At 44.7% G+C, this 23,056-nt stretch overlaps 1 long non-coding RNA gene across 1 annotated transcript in view; it reads right to left on the minus strand.

Moving 5' to 3' along the window:
* Window positions 1-16,817, minus strand: part of LOC146797937 (uncharacterized) — a 94,595-nt gene extending 77,778 nt beyond the window's left edge. Inside the window, exons 1-2 of the long non-coding RNA XR_014968563.1 lie at window positions 16,733-16,817; window positions 12,129-12,356 (exon numbers count right to left, since the gene is read on the minus strand). This is a non-coding gene — a long non-coding RNA (uncharacterized LOC146797937). The remainder of the gene's footprint in view (window positions 1-12,128; window positions 12,357-16,732) is intronic.
* Between the last annotated feature and the right edge of the window lie 6,239 nt (window positions 16,818-23,056).

Consider the following 23,056-nt stretch of genomic DNA (forward strand, 5'->3'; position numbering starts at 1 on the left):
TGATGCAGAATACTCTTACCAAGTCAAGAGATCTTGGTTTTAATCCATCACGGTTTTTTGGCTCACTGCACCATCCCAGCTCAGAACCTGGCTACATGCAAATTAGTCTGTACCTGTCCCAGTGCATGATGGGAACAGGGCAAACCAAACTACCAAGCCAATTCTTATACTGGGAAGGAAACAAGCTTCCGGGGACTGGTTTCTGGCATCACAGCCTTCGTCGGCCCGGCTTGCCTGAATCCTGATGGTGCAATGAGCAAGGGACTCACGTCTGAGCATACCCTCCCACACTGAGTGTGGATAAAATCGATTTGGGAAAAAGGGGGTGGTGATGGACAGAGTTTCTGATTGATGCAGAATACTCTTACCAAGTCAAGAGATCATGGTTTTAATCCATCACCGTTTTTTAGCTCACTGCACCATCCCAGCTCAGAACCTGGCTACATGCAAATTAGTCTGTACCTGTCCCAGTGCATGATGGGAACAGGGCAAACCAAACTACCAAGCCAATTCTTATACTGGGAAGGAAACAAGCTTCCGGGGACCGGTTTCTGGCATCACAGCCTTCGTCGGCCCGGCTTGCCTGAATCCTGATGGTGCAATGAGCAAGGGACTCACGTCTGAGCATACCCTCCCACACTGAGTGTGGATAAAATCGATTTGGGAAAAAGGGGGTGGTGATGGACAGAGTTTCTGATTGATGCAGAATACTCTTACCAAGTCAAGAGATCATGGTTTTAATCCATCACCGTTTTTTAGCTCACTGCACCATCCCAGCTCAGAACCTGGCTACATGCAAATTAGTCTGTACCTGTCCCAGTGCATGATGGGAACAGGGCAAACCAAACTACCAAGACAATTCTTATACTGGGAAGGAAACAAGCTTCCGGGGACCGGTTTCTGGCATCACAGCCTTCGTCGGCCCGGCTTGCCTGAATCCTGATGGTGCAATGAGCAAGGGACTCACGTATGAGCATACCCTCCCACACTGAATGTGGATAAAATCGATTTGGGAAAAAGGGGGTGGTGATGGACAGAGTTTCTGATTGATGCAGAATACTCTTACCAAGTCAAGAGATCATGGTTTTAATCCATCACCGTTTTTTAGCTCACTGCACCATCCCAGCTCAGAACCTGGCTACATGCAAATTAGTCTGTACCTGTCCCAGTGCATGATGGGAACAGGGCAAACCAAACTACCAAGCCAATTCTTATACTGGGAAGGAAACAAGCTTCCGGGGACCCGTTTCTGGCATCACAGCCTTCGTCGGCCCGGCTTGCCTGAATCCTGATGGTGCAATGAGCAAGGGACTCACGTCTGAGCATACCCTCCCACACTGAGTGTGGATAAAATCGATTTGGGAAAAAGGGGGTGGTGATGGACAGAGTTTCTGATTGATGCAGAATACTCTTACCAAGTCAAGAGATCATGGTTTTAATCCATCGCCGTTTTTTAGCTCACTGCACCATCCCAGCTCAGAACCTGGCTACATGCAAATTAGTCTGTACCTGTCCCAGTGCATGATGGGAACAGGGCAAACCAAACTACCAAGCCAATTCTTATACTGGGAAGGAAACAAGCTTCCGGGGACCGGTTTCTGGCATCACAGCCTTCGTCGGCCCGGCTTGCCTGAATCCTGATGGTGCAATGAGCAAGGGACTCACGTCTGAGCATACCCTCCCACACTGAGTGTGGATAAAATCGATTTGGGAAAAAGGGGGTGGTGATGGACAGAGTTTCTGATTGATGCAGAATACTCTTACCAAGTCAAGAGATCATGGTTTTAATCCATCACCGTTTTTTAGCTCACTGCACCATCCCAGCTCAGAACCTGGCTACATGCAAATTAGTCTGTACCTGTCCCAGTGCATGATGGGAACAGGGAAAACCAAACTACCAAGCCAATTCTTATACTGGGAAGGAAACAAGCTTCCGGGGACCGGTTTCTGGCATCACAGCCTTCGTCGGCCCGGCTTGCCTGAATCCTGATGGTGCAATGAGCAAGGGACTCACGTCTGAGCATACCCTCCCACACTGAGTGTGGATAAAATCGATTTGGGAAAAAGGGGGTGGTGATGGACAGAGTTTCTGATTGATGCAGAATACTCTTACCAAGTCAAGAGATCATGGTTTTAATCCATCACCGTTTTTTAGCTCACTGCACCATCCCAGCTCAGAACCTGGCTACATGCAAATTAGTCTGTACCTGTCCCAGTGCATGATGGGAACAGGGCAAACCAAACTACCAAGCCAATTCTTATACTGGGAAGGAAACAAGGTTCCCGGGACCGGTTTCTGGCATCACAGCCTTCGTCGGCCCGGCTTGCCTGAATCCTGATGGTGCAATGAGCAAGGGACTCACGTCTGAGCATACCCTTCCACACTGAGTGTGGATAAAATCGATTTGGGAAAAAGGGGGTGGTGATGGACAGAGTTTCTGATTGATGCAGAATATTCTTACCAAGTCAAGAGATCATGGTTTTAATCCATCACCGTTTTTTAGCTCACTGCACCATCCCAGCTCAGAACCTGGCTACATGCAAATTAGTCTGTACCTGTCCCAGTGCATGATGGGAACAGGGCAAACCAAACTACCAAGCCAATTCTTATACTGGGAAGGAAACAAGCTTCCGGGGACCGGTTTCTGGCATCACAGCCTTCGTCAGCCCGGCTTGCCTGAATCCTGATGGTGCAATGAGCAAGGGACTCACGTCTGAGCATACCCTCCCACACTGAGTGTGGATAAAATCGATTTGGGAAAAAGGGGGTGGTGATGGACAGAGTTTCTGATTGATGCAGAATACTCTTACCAAGTCAAGAGATCATGGTTTTAATCCATCACCGTTTTTTAGCTCACTGCACCATCCCAGCTCAGAACCTGGCTACATGCAAATTAGTCTGTACCTGTCCCAGTGCATGATGGGAACAGGGCAAACCAAACTACCAAGCCAATTCTTATACTGGGAAGGAAACAAGCTTCCGGGGACCGGTTTCTGGCATCACAGCCTTCGTCGGCCCGGCTTGCCTGAATCCTGATGGTGCAATGAGCAAGGGACTCATGTCTGAGCATACCCTCCCACACTGAGTGTGGATAAAATCGATTTGGGAAAAAGGGGGTGGTGATGGACAGAGTTTCTGATTGATGCAGAATACTCTTACCAAGTCAAGAGATCATGGTTTTAATCCATCACCGTTTTTTAGCTCACTGCACCATCCCAGCTCAGAACCTGGCTACATGCAAATTAGTCTGTACCTGTCCCAGTGCATGATGGGAACAGGGCAAACCAAACTACCAAGCCAATTCTTATACTGGGAAGGAAACAAGCTTCCGGGGACCGGTTTCTGGCATCACAGCCTTCGTCGGCCCGGCTTGCCTGAATCCTGATGGTGCAATGAGCAAGGGACTCACGTCTGAGCATACCCTCCCACACTGAGTGTGGATAAAATCGATTTGGGAAAAAGGGGGTGGTGATGGACAGAGTTTCTGATTGATGCAGAATACTCTTACCAAGTCAAGAGATCATGGTTTTAATCCATCACCGTTTTTTAGCTCACTGCACCATCCCAGCTCAGAACCTGGCTACATGCAAATTAGTCTGTACCTGTCCCAGTGCATGATGGGAACAGGGCAAACCAAACTACCAAGCCAATTCTTATACTGGGAAGGAAACAAGCTTCCGGGGACCGGTTTCTGGCATCACAGCCTTCGTCGGCCCGGCTTGCCTGAATCCTGATGGTGCAATGAGCAAGGGACTCATGTCTGAGCATACCCTCCCACACTGAGTGTGGATAAAATCGATTTGGGAAAAAGGGGGTGGTGATGGACAGAGTTTCTGATTGATGCAGAATACTCTTACCAAGTCAAGAGATCATGGTTTTAATCCATCACGGTTTTTTGGCTCACTGCACCATCCCAGCTCAGAACCTGGCTACATGCAAATTAGTCTGTACCTGTCCCAGTGCATGATGGGAACAGGGCAAACCAAACTACCAAGCCAATTCTTATACTGGGAAGGAAACAAGCTTCCGGGGACCGGTTTCTGGCATCACAGCCTTCGTCGGCCCGGCTTGCCTGAATCCTGATGGTGCAATGAGCAAGGGACTCACGTCTGAGCATACCCTCCCACACTGAGTGTGGATAAAATCGATTTGGGAAAAAGGGGGTGGTGATGGACAGAGTTTCTGATTGATGCAGAATACTCTTACCAAGTCAAGAGATCATGGTTTTAATCCATCACGGTTTTTTAGCTCACTGCACCACCCCAGCTCAGAACCTGGCTACATGCAAATTAGTCTGTACCTGTCCCAGTGCATGATGGGAACAGGGCAAACCAAACTACAAGCCAATTCTTATACTGGGAAGGAAACAAGCTTCCGGGGACCGGTTTCTGGCATCACAGCCTTCGTCGGCCCGGCTTGCCTGAATCCTGATGGTGCAATGAGCAAGGGACTCACGTCTGAGCATACCCTCCCACACTGAGTGTGGATAAAATCGATTTGGGAAAAAGGGGGTGGTGATGGACAGAGTTTCTGATTGATGCAGAATACTCTTACCAAGTCAAGAGATCATGGTTTTAATCCATCACCGTTTTTTAGCTCACTGCACCATCCCAGCTCAGAACCTGGCTACATGCAAATTAGTCTGTACCTGTCCCAGTGCATGATGGGAACAGCGCAAACCAAACTACCAAGCCAATTCTTATACTGGGAAAGAAACAAGCTTCCGGGGACCGGTTTCTGGCATCACAGCCTTCGTCAGCCCGGCTTGCCTGAATCCTGATGGTGCAATGAGCAAGGGACTCACGTCTGAGCATACCCTCCCACACTGAGTGTGGATAAAATCGATTTGGGAAAAAGGGGGTGGTGATGGACAGAGTTTCTGATTGATGCAGAATACTCTTACCAAGTCAAGAGATCATGGTTTTAATCCATCACCGTTTTTTAGCTCACTGCACCATCCCAGCTCAGAACCTGGCTACATGCAAATTAGTCTGTACCTGTCCCAGTGCATGATGGGAACAGGGCAAACCAAACTACCAAGCCAATTCTTTTACTGGGAAGGAAACAAGCTTCCGGGGACCGGTTTCTGGCATCACAGCCTTCATCGGCCCGGCTTGCCTGAATCCTGATGGTGCAATGAGCAAGGGACTCACGTCTGAGCATACCCTCCCACACTGAGTGTGGATAAAATCGATTTGGGAAAAAGGGGGTGGTGATGGACAGAGTTTCTGATTGATGCAGAATACTCTTACCAAGTCAAGAGATCATGGTTTTAATCCATCACCGTTTTTTAGCTCACTGCACCATCCCAGCTCAGAACCTGGCTACATGCAAATTAGTCTGTACCTGTCCCAGTGCATGATGGGAACAGGGCAAACCAAACTACCAAGCCAATTCTTATACTGGGAAGGAAACAAGCTTCCGGGGACCGGTTTCTGGCAACACAGCCTTCGTCGGACCGGCTTGCCTGAATCCTGATGGTGCAATGAGCAAGGGACTCACGTCTGAGCATACCCTCCCACACTATCAGTTTTAGTGCAGATGCACGGCGACAAGCAGCGCCCTTGTGCATATTTTTCGGCTGTACTTGATCCTGTTGCCCGAGCATTACCAGGGTGTTTTCGCTCGGTTGCGGCGACAGCTGTGTCAATACGCCAAAGCGAGGGAATCGTGTTATCTCACAAACTGTTGGAATTAGTTCCCCATGCTGTGGATGCCCTGCTTAATCAGACAAAGACGCAGCATTTGACCAGTGCTCGTTTAACGGGATATGAGTTGACGCTTCTGGCTCCTCATATTACGTTAAAGAGGTGTGCAACGTTAAATCCAGCCACATTGTTGCCGTTCCCGGAAACTCAGTCTGAAGCACGGAAAACACATGACTGTATTCTTGTGACTGAGGAACAGACAAAGGGTCGTATTGATCTCCAGGATACGCCCTTTACAGATGTAGATGGAGAACTATGGGTGGACGGATCATGCCTGAAGCTACCAGATGGTACGACTTCAGCAGCGTATGCAATTACCACATTACAAACAATAGTGGAGACAGCACGCATACCGCAGAAATCAGCTCAAGCAGCGGAACTGATAGCATTAACACGAGCATGTGAGCTCAGTGCAGGATTGTGTGTGAATGTTTATACAGATAGCCGCTATGCCTTCGGAGTAGCGCACGATTTCGGCCTACTCTGGAAGGAGAGAGGGTTTCTAACGTCACATGGAGCACAGATAATGTATGGAGAGTTAGTTCACAACCTTTTGACTGCACTAACATATCCAAAGAAGATTGCTATAGTTAAATGTAGTGCCCATAAGAGGTGGTTGATAAAGTTGGAGAAGGGAATGCTTTAGCAGACCGGGTGGCGCGAGAGACTGCGATGCAGCCTGGTGCTACTGCAATGTATGTTGTGAAATCGCAGACAGAAAGATGGCACGATGCCAGGAGAGAAGTGTTGAAGATACAGAGGACCGCTTCCGATAAGGAACGGGAGCAATGGTCCAATGATGGAGAATTAGATGATGAAGGGTGTTGGAGAAGTAAGCAGATGGATAAATGGAAGTTACCCACAACCTTCGTACAACCTATGGTTCAGATGGCACATGGACTAGCGCATGTCGGAGCTTCCGCAATTGTCAAATTACTCACACGAGTTTGGGAGCATCCGGAGATCGCTAGTACGGCAAAGAGGGTAGTGCAGACCTGCATGATTTGCCTGAGGTACAACCCAGGAAAGGGTACACGAACTCCAGCAGGAGGATTTGCAACACCTACTGCCCCCTTTGAGGTTTTGCAGATGGATTACATTCAGCTTGAGTGCTGTAACAATCTGAAGAATGTTCTAGTAGTGGTTTGTGCCTTCAGTAAATGGGTTGAGGCATACCCTACGAAAGACAATACTGCAATGACTACAGCCAAGATGCTATTGAAGGAGTTTTTCCCTCGATATGGTGTTTGCAGATTGTTGTGGAGTGATAACGGACCTCATTTTATAGCAGACGTTATCAAGTATGTCCTGAAAGGCCTAGGCATTACTCAGAAGTTCCATGCAGTGTTTCACCCACAGTCTGCGGGATTGGTTGAGAAATATAACGGTACTTTGAAGCTTAAGATCGCGAAGATCCAAGCTTCAACTTCTTTGACTTGGCCAGATGCTTTACCGCTGGCATTATTGTCAATTAGGTCGATACCACATTCTCGGACCGGTCTCACACCTTACGAGATTGTGTTCGGACGCCCAATGAATATTTGGGGTCCACCAAAACCGCAGTTAGTGTATGATGTACCTTGTGTAATGATGAGTGATTATCTGGCACAGTTAACGGATAATTTGGTTTCTATTCATCAACAGGTTCGAGAAGCGCTCCCTGATCGGTCCACAGGTGAAGGTCATAACCTCCGACCTGGCGATCAGGTTATGATCAAGGTGTTCGAAAGGACGAACAGTCTGGAGCCGAGATGGGTTGGTCCTGAGCAAGTCTTGCTCGCAACGAGGACAGCTGTGCGAGTTTCCAATCGGAAGAACTGGATCCACTCCTTGCACTGTCGTAAAGTGCCGCCTGGATTGGTGGAGCCTGCTGTGTTGACCGACCATCGAGAAATCCTGACTGCGGAGAAAGGCCGTGCTGTGGAACCGAACGACACTGAGGAGCTCTTCCCGGACCAAGCGATCCCTGGAGGAGGAAGATATCGTCTTCGACCGAGGAAGTGATTTTTTTTTTCCCTGTACCCAGATACGTTGTCAGAACGGCCCTTAGGTTAGTGAAACGGAGAGCCAATGAGGCAAGGGGGGGGGGGGATCAGCCCTGCATTAGTGTAGTGACACCCGTCTTGGCCCGCTGGTGAAGAAATCAACGGCTGCCTAAGGGGAAGAGTTCTGACAACCTTTTAGTTTCAGGAAGATATTGACTTTTTACTACAAGATGGAAAAGAAGAAGATTCTTTGTGCGACAAGCTTTATTATCATTGTAGCTATTGTTGGTATAACCACATGGTTTGTTGAGGATGTGACTCCTGCCCGTGAGTTGCTTGTTTTGACCACTCCAGTGCCTGAGGAGCATTACTTTTATACCCTTCCGTATCAAGAATTGAAGCATCGTCAGTCTTATTTGAATAACACTTTCATCCAGATGTTGCATCATACCCATGTTGCTACGAATGCTACGAACTGTTGGATATGTGGTATGATGCCAGCTCATCAGAAGAAAGGAGGAACGCCGTTCATACCTCTTCCTTTCTCTCATAATGGCTCTTGTAGAGCATGGTATACTTTGCTTTTCGCCACACGGAAACCCACAGTGGGACGATTACTTTTCAGACTTAATAGGGAATGTCATCAAGATAAAGATGGCTACCCACAAGCGAATGGGACAATATGGGAATGGGAAGAATATCGAACAGACAATGAATCGATCCCCTACATTTTCACCAATACCAGAGACACTGTAGGGAAGGAACGATTCATGATTCAAGTGGCACAAGCTCAAGCGGACCTGTGTGTCCAAAGTGTGGGTTATATTCCTGTTGGTGTTAGTGACTGCATTATTGTACTGAACATCGATGGATTAAATAATAGTACTTTCTTAGCCTTCCATAACACTTACTTCGTATGTGGGAATAAGGGCTATTATCGCTTACCAGCTGGCTGGTCCGGAGTATGTTATGTAGCGTTTTTATTACCTCCTGTATTCTTAGCACCCGCATCCTATCATAAAGATTTGAAGTTGTTGAATAATGTGACTGTAAATAGGTATAAACGTACTCTATCCATTGATGATGTTGATCAAACTGATACTAGCTTACAGCAGTATATTGATTTTAACTTAGGATTGTTTTTCTTTGTTGGAGCTGCCCTAAATAGTAGGAAGGTTCGAAGGTTAACGAGAGTTGTAGAGGCTGTGACGAATCAGACCGCTGCTGCTCTTGGGAATCTTACGGAAGAATTACAAATTACTAGAATTGTTGCATTACAGAATCGTATGGTATTAGATGTTATGTTAGCTGATAGAGGTGGAGCATGTAAAATTATCGGAAGTAGTTGTTGTGTGTTCATTCCTGACCATACGCCATCAGTTTACAACGCTATTAATAAATTGCATAAAATCGCAGCTGAGATTCATACAGAAAATGGCACTTGGACCTTTTCTGGATGGTTTTGGGCATTGATCACTACATGGGGATGGAAGGTTTTAACTGGTCTCTGCATTATTGTAGCAGTTCTGTTTTCCTGTTGCATCTGTGTCCAGTGTGGTCCTTTACTCTGTTCTCTATGTGTGTCATTCTGTATTCCTGGTAAAAAGGCTATTGCCAATGTCACCTATCAGAAACATTTGAACAAAGAGGTGGAAGAGATGATGAAAATTGACATATATGATGATTATCCTAATAAGCCGAATGTCTTCAGTAAATGCTGAAAGGGTCGTCTGTTGAAAACTAAAACGGCGATATGATTAAGCATTTACTAAAGACATGAATTCTCCTTCCTTAGAACATGTCTCTTGTCTTATGTTGACTAATGTCTGGACTCCATTTTGTATTGTCATGTCTTCACGTGCCTTGCACGAGAAGAGTCCTTCCTTCTTGTTAGTTGCTCTTGTAATCTGCCTAGTAACAGTCTATAAATAGCTCCTTTGTCCGTCTGGCGCATGCCCAGACTTGACCACATCTGTTATCAGTTAGTCCTTGCTTGACCATGTTTTCGCGGGCTCAGGAAATTGCTGCCTCCGCCCACATATTGATTCTGTATCGAAAATGTCCATAAAAGGTAAAGAACCTTGCCTCATGTTGTATCCACCCACTTATGAGCCCCTCTGTTGTGTATAAAAGGGGACCGTGTACGCAAGTTCTTTGTGCTACTCTATGCAATACTGAAGAGTGTTGTATAGGTTGTAGGACCACCCTTAAGGGTTAATAAACTTTGTCTTTGTATTTGCAGTTTCCGTGCCAACTTCCTTCTAGTTTTCGTTACAGGAGAGCGAACCCTTGTATTCTGCGGGCCTAGCTGGGGCCTGTATTCTTCAATGCTAACATAATTGTCTGGTGACAGCTGTGCTGTCAAGCCAAATGATAAAAAGGGTGGCCGCACCTAGAAGAAATATGCAAGGCATTAAAGTACTCTCTTGCAGCTGCGTAAAGGCATAACATTACTGTCTTCCAGTTCTTCACAATTTCTTGTGGTAAGACACAATGCATGCACTCCAAAGTGGCCAAAGATGCTTAAATAATCCTGCATTCTCTTTTGATGCTCTGCTAGATCAGGAGAGGTTCTTGATATTCACTTTGTCTAACCTTTGTCCAAACAGTTCTCTTGGGCACTCTTGACATGTTTCAAAAGGCATGCTCAGGAACGCTCAATCAATCTTGATTTTAAAAAGTATACCCAGCTCAAAGGCCAATATGGAATTGAAGAGTCCGATGTAGTTTGGGAGATACACAATTAAAAGGAGAGATAGACTACCTTGAATGCTGGCTGATGGGAGTTGTTACATTTCCAATGGGATTATATATAATAGCATCTTTGTTAAAGGCCATAGATTGCCTCTATCTGCTTGACGGGATTCTTTGAAGGAACTTTTTGCTTGTTGTTCTGCACTGTTGTATGATAATATGCTTGGGAGAGAAGAGACTACAAAATAATCTAAAGTACTTGTCTATGATTGCGTGCATGCAGAGAGGTGTGGTGTCCCCATCCCCAGCATGTTGATGATGATATGCCTCAGTGGAACTTGCTGCTTGTGATCCTCGATCGCATGGCAGGCATGTCAATTGACCATTAAATTGATAGTCACACATTACAGATCTAAAAATTACAATATGTGGAGCACTGACACACACTATGCCAATCCACTGTCACGGACAGTTTGGCTTATCCCTAATTTGGACCAACAGTGTAATTTATGAAGTCTGTGGCAGCATGCTTTAAAATTTGTTATGTCAGCCATGAGACAGTGCTAGTTAGCTGTTTCTTACTCACCCACCCAGGCACATCTGGAAAAAATAATTTAGGTCCCATATTTACTATACATCAAAATAGTATGGAGAGAGGCGCAGGCTGTTGTACTTGTGAGTTTGCTTATTTATTGATGTCTTCTTATTTTTGAGGCCCTTTGCAACAATTAGCCACATTGAGACACGGGCCTGATTTTCGAAGGGCCTCCGCTGTCATGGCGGAGGCCCCACAGAACTGGCGGGGGCGTCATTCATGGCCGGACATCTGCAATAGGTAATTGCAGAACAGAGCTCCTACCATACCTACAGAGTGCGGAGGCCCACAGTGTTTTGATTGAAATTCACCTTCTTCTGGAGCAAGAAGGTGAATGAATGGCAGGATGGAACACAGCATCTGTTCTATCTAAACAAATTAATTTTGGGAACAGGCGGATGATTGAAACCCTGGATTAGCTATATTTTGATGAGTCTGTGCTTAATTTGTAAAAAAAATAGGGGTGGGTGATAAATTATGCTCTGCCAGCAGAATTTGTGGAGTTTTGCCGACTTCCCATTACACTTCTAATGCAGAGTTCCGGCAAACCTCCACAACTGCTGCATGGCAGAGCTTTATCTTGCACGCGGCTTACCAACGTTAAGTTGACAAGCGAGAATTGGTGTTCCCTAGCATGCTTTTCATGCGCTACGATGGCACCCAGTGATATTTTCTCAATGATGGCAGTTGCAACCGTTGAGAAAGCTATGGCTCGTCTAGAAAATCGACTTGAGCATCAGTAGAGAAGCAGCGCCCTCTGGGGTGCCACATGGTGCCGTTCACACTTATTTTGCACTGCGGAATCAGTGCAATATACTGATTACGCCTGCATCCAGAAATCCGCAGAGTGAAACACAATGAGTTCCACCCACCCATAGAAGAAACCGCTTCCTAGCGATCCATCCCTTGCATTTCCATTCTGCGAACGGACTTACTCCTGCCATTGACCCAAGAAAATCTAAGACTGTTTCAAGGATGAAAATGGACATAGGCAATGCTTGTGAACATCTGCAAACTCACAAGCATGTGGGTGTGTACAAACGTCTCTAGGCCTCTTCAGCATAGAAATCCTATTGCTAACCCTCACTCACTCACTGTACACTCACATATTGAAACAATATTAGGTTTAGGATTTTTGTACTCACCTGGGGTTGCTTCCTAGGTCTTCCTCTTCCCCTCTTCTGGGGCTCAGGTGGTGGAGAGACTCTCTCATTGTTGTTGCTCATGCCTGTCTCCCCTTGATGGCAGGTGATGGTCCACAAAATTGATTTAGGGAGATGTTTGTTTCCAGAGTCCCAGCGGCAGAAGTACAGTCGGCTCCACTTTCCCAAAACAAGGAAACTCCAACCTACGTGATTCAGGCAGATGTGAGGCTAATCCAATAAAAAGAAATACCTATTATTCTTGTGTGTGAGTTGGTCCTATCAGAACTCTATTGCACATCACTAACAGAGGTGATGTTCTTATCTCTATTTAAGATGCATCTCTTGGTTGCATTATGTGACTTATGCACTTATACATGGTGCCCGGATGAATGGTTGTTAATTCTTCACCCACAACATTCTGACTCCATCACATTTGTGTGTGTGTGTGTGCATGCATGTATGCGTGAAAGCGTGTGTGTGTGTGATTAACAGAGTTTACAGGATAAACATTGAGAACCCCCTTGGTAATGCAGAATAATCTGGAAAGTATGTAATTTTGGGTCCAATTCCCCTGAATGGTCCTCATACTCCACTGTTGTTCCCCCAGTTTTTGGCTGATTTAAGCAGATTGAATTTTAGGAGGAAACATGAGAGGTCTGCTTTAACTCCATGGCCTTCATAATTCCCTATGGTGCCAGTTATAGGTTTTCCAGTCCCAATGGGATTTACAGGCCTTTCGCAATTTGAGCCATAGAGATCGAGGGCCTGATTTATAGGTTAGCAAGCAGGATACTCTGTTGCAAATGGAATGGAGTACCCTGCCCACCAAACTCTCAGTGCGGTAAACAACCTTTACAACGCAACTTTTACGACGCGATGCCATTACATCGCGGTTTTTACAACGCAAGTCGTTACAACGACTTGCGCTAGATGGCGCTCTAGGACAAGGAATAGTATAATTTACTATCCAACACCTTCCCTACTGTACGTAGACTGGAGTTGGAATAGTAAATTATACTACTCCTAAGTCCAGCGCCCTCCAACGCAAGTCGTTGTAATGACTTGCGTTGTAAAAACCGCGATGTAATGTACCGCGATGTAAATGTATGCGTTGTAACGTCATACATCCTCTCAGTGCACCTGCCTTATTTAGCGATGGGCAGACCATAACATTTCCATCGACGAAACCCTCATTGGCTTCATTAATGGAAAGTAGTATACTGCCCACCCTATTTAAAGTGGACAATGTAATGTCTTTTATTCCCCCATTACCACCAGGAAAATCCCAACGGCGAGAAACAAAAAAATATTAAAATAGACCTACACGCCCTGTGGTGAAATTTCCCGCTTTGGGATTTTCTTTCAAAATAATATAAAATTAAAAGTATTTGGTGAGTGGCCCTCAAAATCAATGACATACTTCCACAAAAAGTTTCATACATTGAAAGGAACCATGGAAAGGGAAAATTGAATGGTGCACCCATAAAAAGCCAGAACCACAAATTTTCAATTCTGTTCGTCATAGAAATTCTTGCTTTATTCAAATCCAATGGTAAAATTATGAAATCCAAAAACTGAAACATCCAGCCAACACGTTTCGTTCAAGTTCCATTGAACTTCATCAGGGCTTATCCTTATGACTTATTCCACATCAATCTATAATATCCCTATATAGGCGATCGTAACTCATATTTGATCATTCAATCTGATATAGCTTTCCGCATCCAGTAAAACAACCTCTTGTGTAAGTTTCCAATCGGTGTAGGGGTATCAGTTTCCCCTATCCAATACCAGAATCTGTATTGTAAAAACAGCATCTAATCACACATATAGACACACACACACACACACACACATGTATTCAATTGTAATAATAAACTTGCATTCACATATTTATCACTACACTGCAACGGTCAAGTACTAGTTTATTACCACATTACCACATGACAGCAAAAATTAAAAAAGTTAAAAACTTTTTTTATTGCTGCACAGATTTCATGTAACAATTACTTTATATTCGGAAACAACATTCCAAAAAGTCAGATATCGCTTGAGTGTGATTTTACCTTGTTCACATTTAACCCCTTGCATTTCGTTTTTAGTTCAATGCATTTGTTAAGACAAAACACAAGAAAAAATCCCATGGCAGAAACCATATACGCAGATGTGCAGAGTGTAATATGCTTTTTATTAGCATTGCTGAGAGAGTGGAGGAGCATCATGTCTCACTCAAGGCACAGCCTCCTGTGAGCCATGGCCCCTCCCCACACACAACCTCCATAATAAATAGCATATTACCAGTGCTTAATTTGAGCCAGTGGTTGCAGGAGGAGTTCACCGGCACTCTTTTTTGGGGATCGCTACTTATTTCTCCACTTCAGCTATAGACCTGAGCAAGAGAGAGGAGAGCACACAAATGAGAGAGCAGGGGGAAGAGAAAGACGGGGAAACCGGTACAGAGGGAGAAAGCAGGACGTTGCAAGTGTGAGATAAAGGGGCAGGGAGTATCTGATAGTGGATTAAAGAGGCATGAGCATACCTGCCAACTCACGCGGTGCCACCGTGGGACACACAGTATCGATTTCCATCACACAGTCACCCGGTGAGGAGCCAACATCACACAGGGGCAGGAAAATAAGCTGAAAACCACTGTAAATGGTGGTTTTCCAGCTAGTTTTCCGAGGCTTTGAACTGTCGATGTCCATTATTGGGGGTGATAACACCCAAGGACATCAGCACCTGCCTCAGCGACCATTTTTTTTTTTTTGGAGGAGGGGGCTATGGGCGGGGTGGGGTTCAAAAGTGCCTTTAGGTACTTGCCGGCACAAAGCCCTGGCCCCTTCAAGGCCCGACCTCTCCTCACACGGTGAGATTGTTCTTCAAGTTGACAGCTATGCATGAGGTGGATTCAGCACCACACAACCTTGGTGTTCGGCTTCATAGCGCTGCGGAAGCAGAGCTTTGGACACCTGCCCTCACTCTCTTACAAATTAAGTACTGCGTCCATTACTTACTGATAATGGCATTACTCCTAGTCCACCTCCCTCGCCTTCCTTCTTAACCTGTCACCTGGAATGAAGACGAGGGAGGGACGGGAGGTAATGCACATTAAATACATTTAGCGCTGGCACACGCACACACACACACACACCATTTATGTATTAACACCTCGCTGTATGATTCTGCTAAAACATCGTGGGTTTGTCGGGATTTGTTAATGTTTTAAGTTAACGTGTTGAATACTACATGTTTTGCATCTCTCAGAAATGTTCATAAGTATTTGACAATGAACGTCGCAATGGAGAAATTGAAAAGTTGTTAATAATACTGCATTTCACAGAAAAACAGTTAGGGAAAAACTTAGAAGCACCCATATGAGAATGAAAAAATACAGCAGAAACGACAAGAATGTACGTTATGAGGTAAGTCGGTATATGAAAAGACGCCTTGCTAAACTGAGAGGAAAGTGTGACGGGGGAATAAATAGAAGGCTTTATAAAGCTAGTAACTCTTTAATCGCAGTATTTCTTGCCATGGAAGGAAAGTAAAAGTATGCATAGATATTCCGGCAAGGAGAAACACACACAGGGAGAAACAGAGAAGGGAGAAAATGAGAGAAGGAAGGGGTCCGACGTTAGACAGGTGCAAGGGATGGGGAAAAAGACGAAAAAGTAGAGCTATTTTGGAGAAGAGATGTGAAGCAGAGAGGAAAGAGACAAAGATGTATAAATCAGAACGGGAGATCAGAGGAGCGAGAGAGCAAAATAGAAGAAAAAGAGAAGCAAAAAGTACAGAGCAATAAAAGAGAGTGCACACTCCAGAGAGCTAAGAGACTGTGATAGAAATTGACTACAGGAAGACACTCAAAGTAGGAAAGTGGATGAAAAGAAGAAATAGACCTATGGCTAATTTGAAAAAATGTAAGTGTCGGCCCAAACTTTTTCTTATGCTTGCGGCTGGCGCTACCGAATTCCGGGGTGGTGGATACCATGCTGATGAGCCTGGTTCTCCTTCCAGGTCAAGCCTAGTTCTGATTCCAGGTCAAGCCTCGTTCATCCACCACCTTACTCGCCCTGCCCCTTCGTCTCACTCTTACAGGTTCTTTTTCATCCTTGCGTTCTCGCTTTGCCACCGTTTGCCTGTCTTTCTCTTCCTCCTTCTTTCCCCCTGTTCTGCCTTTGCCCCTCTTATTCTGGGTCAATGTCTGTTGATGAAAAATAAAGCCTGGTGGCAAAAAAAAAAGAATGCCGGTGCGCCACCCGAAACCACCGGCTCAAATTAAGCACTGGAAAAAGACCAAGGGAACGGACGGTGGAGTGCAGAAGAGAGAAAGACCAGAAACTGACGTACAGAGAAAAGAGGGTGACAGGAACGAAAAGATGGACAGGCAAATGTAGGAGGGAGGCGAGAGTGAAAGGAAAATCAAGACAAAGGTAAGTGGGAGAGAGATTCCACAAGAGCAGAACAGGTGGATGTGAGTCGAGCAGAATGTGACACCAACCCTGCTCCGCCGGAGGGTGAAGAGACTGAAGGAGGGACGGAAGAGCTCTGAGGTGTGAGGAGGCAGCAGAGAGGAGCGGGGAAAGGGCAGTGACACTTCTCACCTTGGACAGGAGACGCGCTGGCACTCTGGCTGAGCGCACACTCACGAGGCGCGGGTTTTTTAAAGAGCTCCCCAGTGATAATGAAAGTGCTTTCTCTGAGTAAGATGGGGGGAGGCCGGAAAGGAAGGAGGGGTGCGGGAAACAGAGAGGGTGGAGGGCCGGGCTGCAGAGAAAGTGAGAGAAGGCATGAAGTAGGGGAGATGCAAGGATGGGCTGAGTAAGAGTATGCAGGGAAGGGAAAGTAAAAGCCTGGGGAAGGAGCAAACGAGAGGAAAGATCAGATATCTGAAGGGGAAAGATTGCTGAGAGGGTTGAGCACCTGCTGCAACGATCTAGCTGTAACCCACAGATCGCTCGCACGATTCACAGTGACGTCCACCACTTTAATCATTCCAAGATCGATCCCGAATATAATTTGAGTGTCAAATTGGAGTTGGGTTAGTGGTGTGGGTTGTGTAAATGTCCCACAATAATGCTAGCACGGGTGAGGAGGATGCAATAAAGAGCAGGAGAAGATAAAGAAGTGGAGAACATGAGACATGAGGGAAGGATTCGAAGGGCAGCGTAAAAGAAGGGACGAAACAGATAGAAATGTGTAGAATGAGGAGGCAGAGAATGAGGAGATGCCAGAGGAAAAGGAGGAGCGGGTGATGAGGGAAAGCAGAAATTTGGAAGGAGTTGAGGGTTCAAACAAGAGGATTTGGCACTGCAGGCTGCTAAAGGTCTCTGCACTTGCTGGGCCTGATTAACCCACTGCCTGTTTGTTGTAACTTGCACTTTTGAATATGTTTACTAATTTTCAGTATTCACAAACTGTCCTTTTGTAGTAATTTACACTTTTGTGGTAACTTACACATTGAAGTTAGTCCCTGTCTCCATTGTTTTCTATGGGAGGGTGTTGCAATACCAGTGGCTGGCCATGTGAGGAGCTGGACTTACAACAAAAGTGCAGTTTGTGAATATCGAAAAGGTGTAAACGAATTCAAAAGTGTAAACGTACTCAAAAGAGTGTAAGTTACCTCTGTAAATCAAGCACATAGTGTAATGCGCACAGTTACTTGCTGTCCAACGCTTTAGTGTTATGCTATGCGATGTTACCACTTGTGTGTAGTGGTTTGGAAGTAAAATCAATAACTACGTCTGAAACTACGCCCTGAATTCTTGAGCTTACTGGTCCTTCAAGCTCTCGAAGGAACTATGCTGGTGTGTTATAAACACATCATAGCTTGGAATGGGCAGTGCTTTAACTGGGTCGGTACTATCCTTCAGAGTACCAGCACTTTTTTTATTTTGAGAGGGAGTGTACTGGCACTTCTCAAGAGAAATTTGGGGGCATATTATCAAGGACGGCGTTCAAATTATCACCGCTTTAGCGGCAGAAAACTGCCGCTAAAGCGGCGATAATGGGCTTGATAATATGCCGCAGAGAATTCCAAAAGAAGGCTATGTTCACACCAGAACATGGGCTTCTATGGGAATTCTCAAGGGCATATTATCAAGCCCATTATCGCCGCTTTAGCAGCATGCAGCTATAGATCTTATTTGTGGGTCTTTCTGGCTCTGCTATTACACCCCACGCTCCAGCAACGCGTTACTAGAGCAAAGGAGGAACAAACAGTACACGTTCGTAGGCGGAAAGAAAACACTGAAACGTCAGAGCAGGTGAAGTGAAGTAAACAAGCACCGCAGCTGGTGAGGTCTGTGCCACCGGAAATGCGTTGCCCTCTGTCTGAATGTCACACACTGTCTTTTTACCGCTGACAGCACCTAGCGAGCACTGTTTATTTACATCAACATATTTGACTTCAACCTGTGGCGTAGCAATGTTGCCATGGACCCTAATGCAAGCAAATAAGTTCCCACAGGCCCCCCTTCGCTGAGGAGGGACACATGACTCGATGTACAAAATCATTTTGTGGTCACAAGCCCAGAGATTCACAAATTGCAGTGCTTGTCATCACATCATAGTGCTATGAAATGTACAGAAACAGTATGGTGATTTGGAAGAGAGAGTCTGACTCGAAAAAGAGGTTCAGCAAGTCAAAACAAATTGCTGTTAGGAGGGGCATAAAAGGGTGTCCTCTGTTAAATGTATACGACTATAACAGCGAATATATATATTCACTTAAAAAAACAAAGGTTAATGGGACATTATAGAAAGCTTTAACCCCTTCGCCGCGGCACGAATTCCGCCGCGGCGCTGGGGGGGTTCGGGGTCAGCGCGGCGCCGCCATGCTCGTGAAGGAACCCCTCCGTCATGAGCCACGGGCGCGCTGTGCTCATGACGGAGTGGTTCCATCACGACTCCGCCCACTCGCATTATTCGCCCGCACAGGCGGGGAATCAGCGCCGCGTGGGTGGAGCGGCCGCAACGGCCGCAGCATGACGGAACCACTCCGTCATGAGCACACGGCACCCGTGGCTCATGACGGAGTGGTTCCGTCATGAGCACGCAAGGGGTTAAACGAACAAAACCTCGGAAATTCATCAGTTATAGTTATTTCAGGTAACTGCAGCTCAGCTCTAAAGGAACTATAACGTGCGCTGCTGCCATACACAGTGTTGTCATCAATTATGTAATTCCAGATGTTGCAGTGATGTTATCAATGATGTCATAGAACATGTCATGAGTGATGTAATATGCAAAGTAATTAGTAGTGCATGGCAAGGGATTGAGCTAAAGTTACTTTAGGGGACAAGTTATAGTTACTTGAGATAACCATAACTGGTGAATTTCAGTGGTTTTATTTGTTTAAAACTAACTATAGCATTCCTTTGACCTTTGTTTTTTTCAGTGAATTTCTGAGGTGTTTTTTTCTAATTTAAAGTAAGATATAATTACAGTTCCTAACTATGTCACTTTAATCTTTGTCTTTTTTATTGATTTTCAAGGTTTTTTTGAATGCCTACCTATAACTCTCAGTTCAACCTATATTTTTTCAGTGAATTTCTATAATTTTTGTTACTGTAAGTTACTATCAATATACAAAAGGCAAGCCTACTGGTTTTGTAAATAAACAATGAAGCATTAACAGTAAAAAAGCATTGAACACATGTCAGTTTTTTTTCACTCTTTTCAGGCCACTTGTTGCACCCATAGAACCAATTACAAGGAGTCTCTGCATTCCCAAACTGAAGAGCAAAAGCTCCAACTCTGGGACTGCCTAAAATGCTAATAAACTTTTCCGCAGTTGTATTCTATAGACCTCCAGGTTCATGTTTTTTAAGGATTGGTAGGGGACTGCTGCACTGAGTGCAGCCTTCCACAATGCTTAAAAAACATGCTAATGATGCCCCTGCCCAGATTGGTGTCACCACCAACAACAAAATAAATATATGTACATTTGTCCGTGAAGGGCATTATTATTGGGCAGCCCTTGCTAGGAGTAGTGAATAATAATAATGAGCTGCCCTGGTTGCCAATTTATTATGCACTTCTTGATGTTTTTATTTATTTTTGTGGGTGTCTTGGTCCCACCTGGCACACCCACAAACATATCTACGTTGGTAGGAGTGGGTGAGCCCCTGTGGCTCTGCTAGCTACTTGAAGCAGACCCATTGCACCAGACCACACAGGAACAGGCAAACACAATTATTTTATATATATTTAAATCTGGGGTTCCCCGGTGCCCACCGGGGTACACCATACCATTTTGTTTTTGATGTTGAGGGCTGCGATGGGAAGCCCAAGGCCCATGCGGACCTGCTGGCTCCCTACTCGATCAGAGCTGGCAAAACATAGTTTCTTTTTAAAGTGGGGTACCCCTCGGGCACCACACAGCATTTTTTTATGTTGGAGGCTCAGAGAGAGCCCGAAGGCCCCCTTAGTCCTGCCGGCTCTCCAGCCTGCACCTATCCTGGGTGTGCCAAAAGCTGGCATTGTGCTCACCCCTGGTGATCGCAATGCCAGCATTGAGAGCAGTTTTAATTTGCTATTGCCAGGCGGGAGCAATTCTGTGTTTTTCCCTCCCCACAAGAGTGCAAACAAGGAGAGACTTTTGTGATCCAACCCGGCAGGAGCAGCTTCCATTTCGTTGTTTGTTTTAAAGCCGTTTATGATCTCTCTGGGACCTCCCCACCAGGCCTAGTGGGGCATGGTATCACTACCCTGCCCCCTATATTTAGTTTACCTTATTTTCAGGACAGGGGACTAAGTCCCAGGTCCTAAAATGGCTGTCATCTCATTTTTGTTGCTGTGGTGGCAGCCAAGCAGATCATATCTTTTGATCTGTCAGCTCTATGGATCCTCCACAGTGTTAAATATACAAAGTTTGTGTATTTACATAAAACAAGAGGTGCACCACAGATAATTGGTAGACAAGGAAGTCCTTTGTCAATGATTAATTTTCTTCAACGGTCATACCTTATAAACATTTTATTTTTCAAATTAAATAATAATTTCAAAAGACATGAGCAGACAGTTCGTATGACTTTACAAAACAGACCAGCCGACGCGTTTCGTCCTGAAACAGGACTTCTTCAGGGCTGTCGAACAATAAACAGAAAAATATGTACATATAAATAACATACATGTAAAAGACATATACATATTATAAAAATACTTATACACAAATATAAACATCATAAATATAGACACCATAAAATCAATGACAAGACAGAACGACATTATTTCCTAATAGTTAGAAACACTGATTTCAATTACGAGGTACATTTAAACCTGATAATCATTTTGTTTCCACCTACAGACTTAACTTTAGGCATTTCAAATAATGTATCACATTACAGTCTAATCAAAGTACTGCCACATTTACAGGACCAGACCAAAGAGATATGCCTATTTTTGAACTAACAAACTTAAGACAGATAAAGAACAAACACAAGTAGGTGACAAAGATACCAATAGACATAGACCAAAAAGGAGGAACAAAGTGAGGGAAAACTAACCTACCACTAGAATCGTATCGTCAGATATAGAGGGACGAGTCCTCATGAATTTCTTCTAGTTCTTGAGTTGAGTATTGTTGGGAGCAAATTGTCATTTAATAAAATCTAAGATAGAAAAGAGAAAAAAAGGGGGGGGGCAAAGAAATGAAGTAGAACACCTAAGGTCAATCACGATGCTTAGGAAAGTAGAAAAAATCAAAACAGCAGTTAGCTCAGTCACTGGTATATACCATAGAAAAATGTAACTCACAAGAAAGCGCCAAAAAAGTCAGGTCAAATCCTCGTTTATTTTTTCAATCCTTAAGTAGAGTTTATTAAAAAGGCAATGTAGCATTCAGTTGACTCTAAAGGAAAGAGGGACAGAGAAATAGGGCACCTAAGGTAAATCATGAACCTTTGGGAATGATATTCATGACAAAAACTTATATAATGGTAAGTGTATTCTCAACAAAGTAAGAGATGACTTACAATTGGGCGCAAGGACAGCGTCAATAATGTAATCGCCAGAATTCAATAACTTGTAGTCCACAATCAATGTAACCATATGAGCTCTAGACGACGGGGATGTTTGTATATAACATCGTCCCAGAAGTCTAAAAGAAAAATGAAAAAGAATACAATTATAAAAAATATATATGCGAGGTTCTGAAATGAATCAATAGAAGGGGAGCATTATGTGCTTCACATAAATAGGGCTAATCCACGCGTGCCTAGTAATGCGTGGATATAGGAATTTATAAAACGAAAAAACAATACGTGTGTGCAAGAGCACCAAAAAAGAAAACGAAACTGATTAAGGTGCAACAAGAAAATTTCAAGCGGGCAGAGCGTGTTAGAGTTTCCGAATCTCGCCACAATACAATAATTACAGACTATCAGAGCACCGAGCAGTCTCCAACGGACAATGAGAGAACCAATGTACAAGTGAGTAGCCTGGCCCATTAGCACGTAGTTTTTAAATAGTGTATCAAGGTGCGGAAAAACGAACCACGTAGGTAGTGGTCATGGTGACAAAAGGACGCCATATGATAGGCGTAAACTCCAGCGGCCGTATTGCATTGGTCTATTAAACTGGTCTATGCTCTCATTAAAGGGCCTGAAATAGACGTAAACTACGGCGGCCATATTAAATTGGTCTATTGAACTCGTCTCTGCTCTCATTGAGGAGCCTGAAAAGACCAATAAGCCTTAAGTCTCGAAAACTCACGCTCCCCTTCTATTGATTCATTTCAGAACCTCGCATATATATTTTTTATAATTGTATTCTTTTTCATTTTTCTTTTAGACTTCTGGGACGATGTTATATACAAACATCCCCGTCGTCTAGAGCTCATATGGTTACATTGATTGTGGACTACAAGTTATTGAATTCTGGCGATTACATTATTGACGCTGTCCTTGCGCCCAATTGTAAGTCAT

Source organism: Triturus cristatus, chromosome 9 (genome assembly GCF_964204655.1).
Source record: "Triturus cristatus chromosome 9, aTriCri1.1, whole genome shotgun sequence".
Lineage (NCBI taxonomy): Eukaryota > Metazoa > Chordata > Amphibia > Caudata > Salamandridae > Triturus > Triturus cristatus.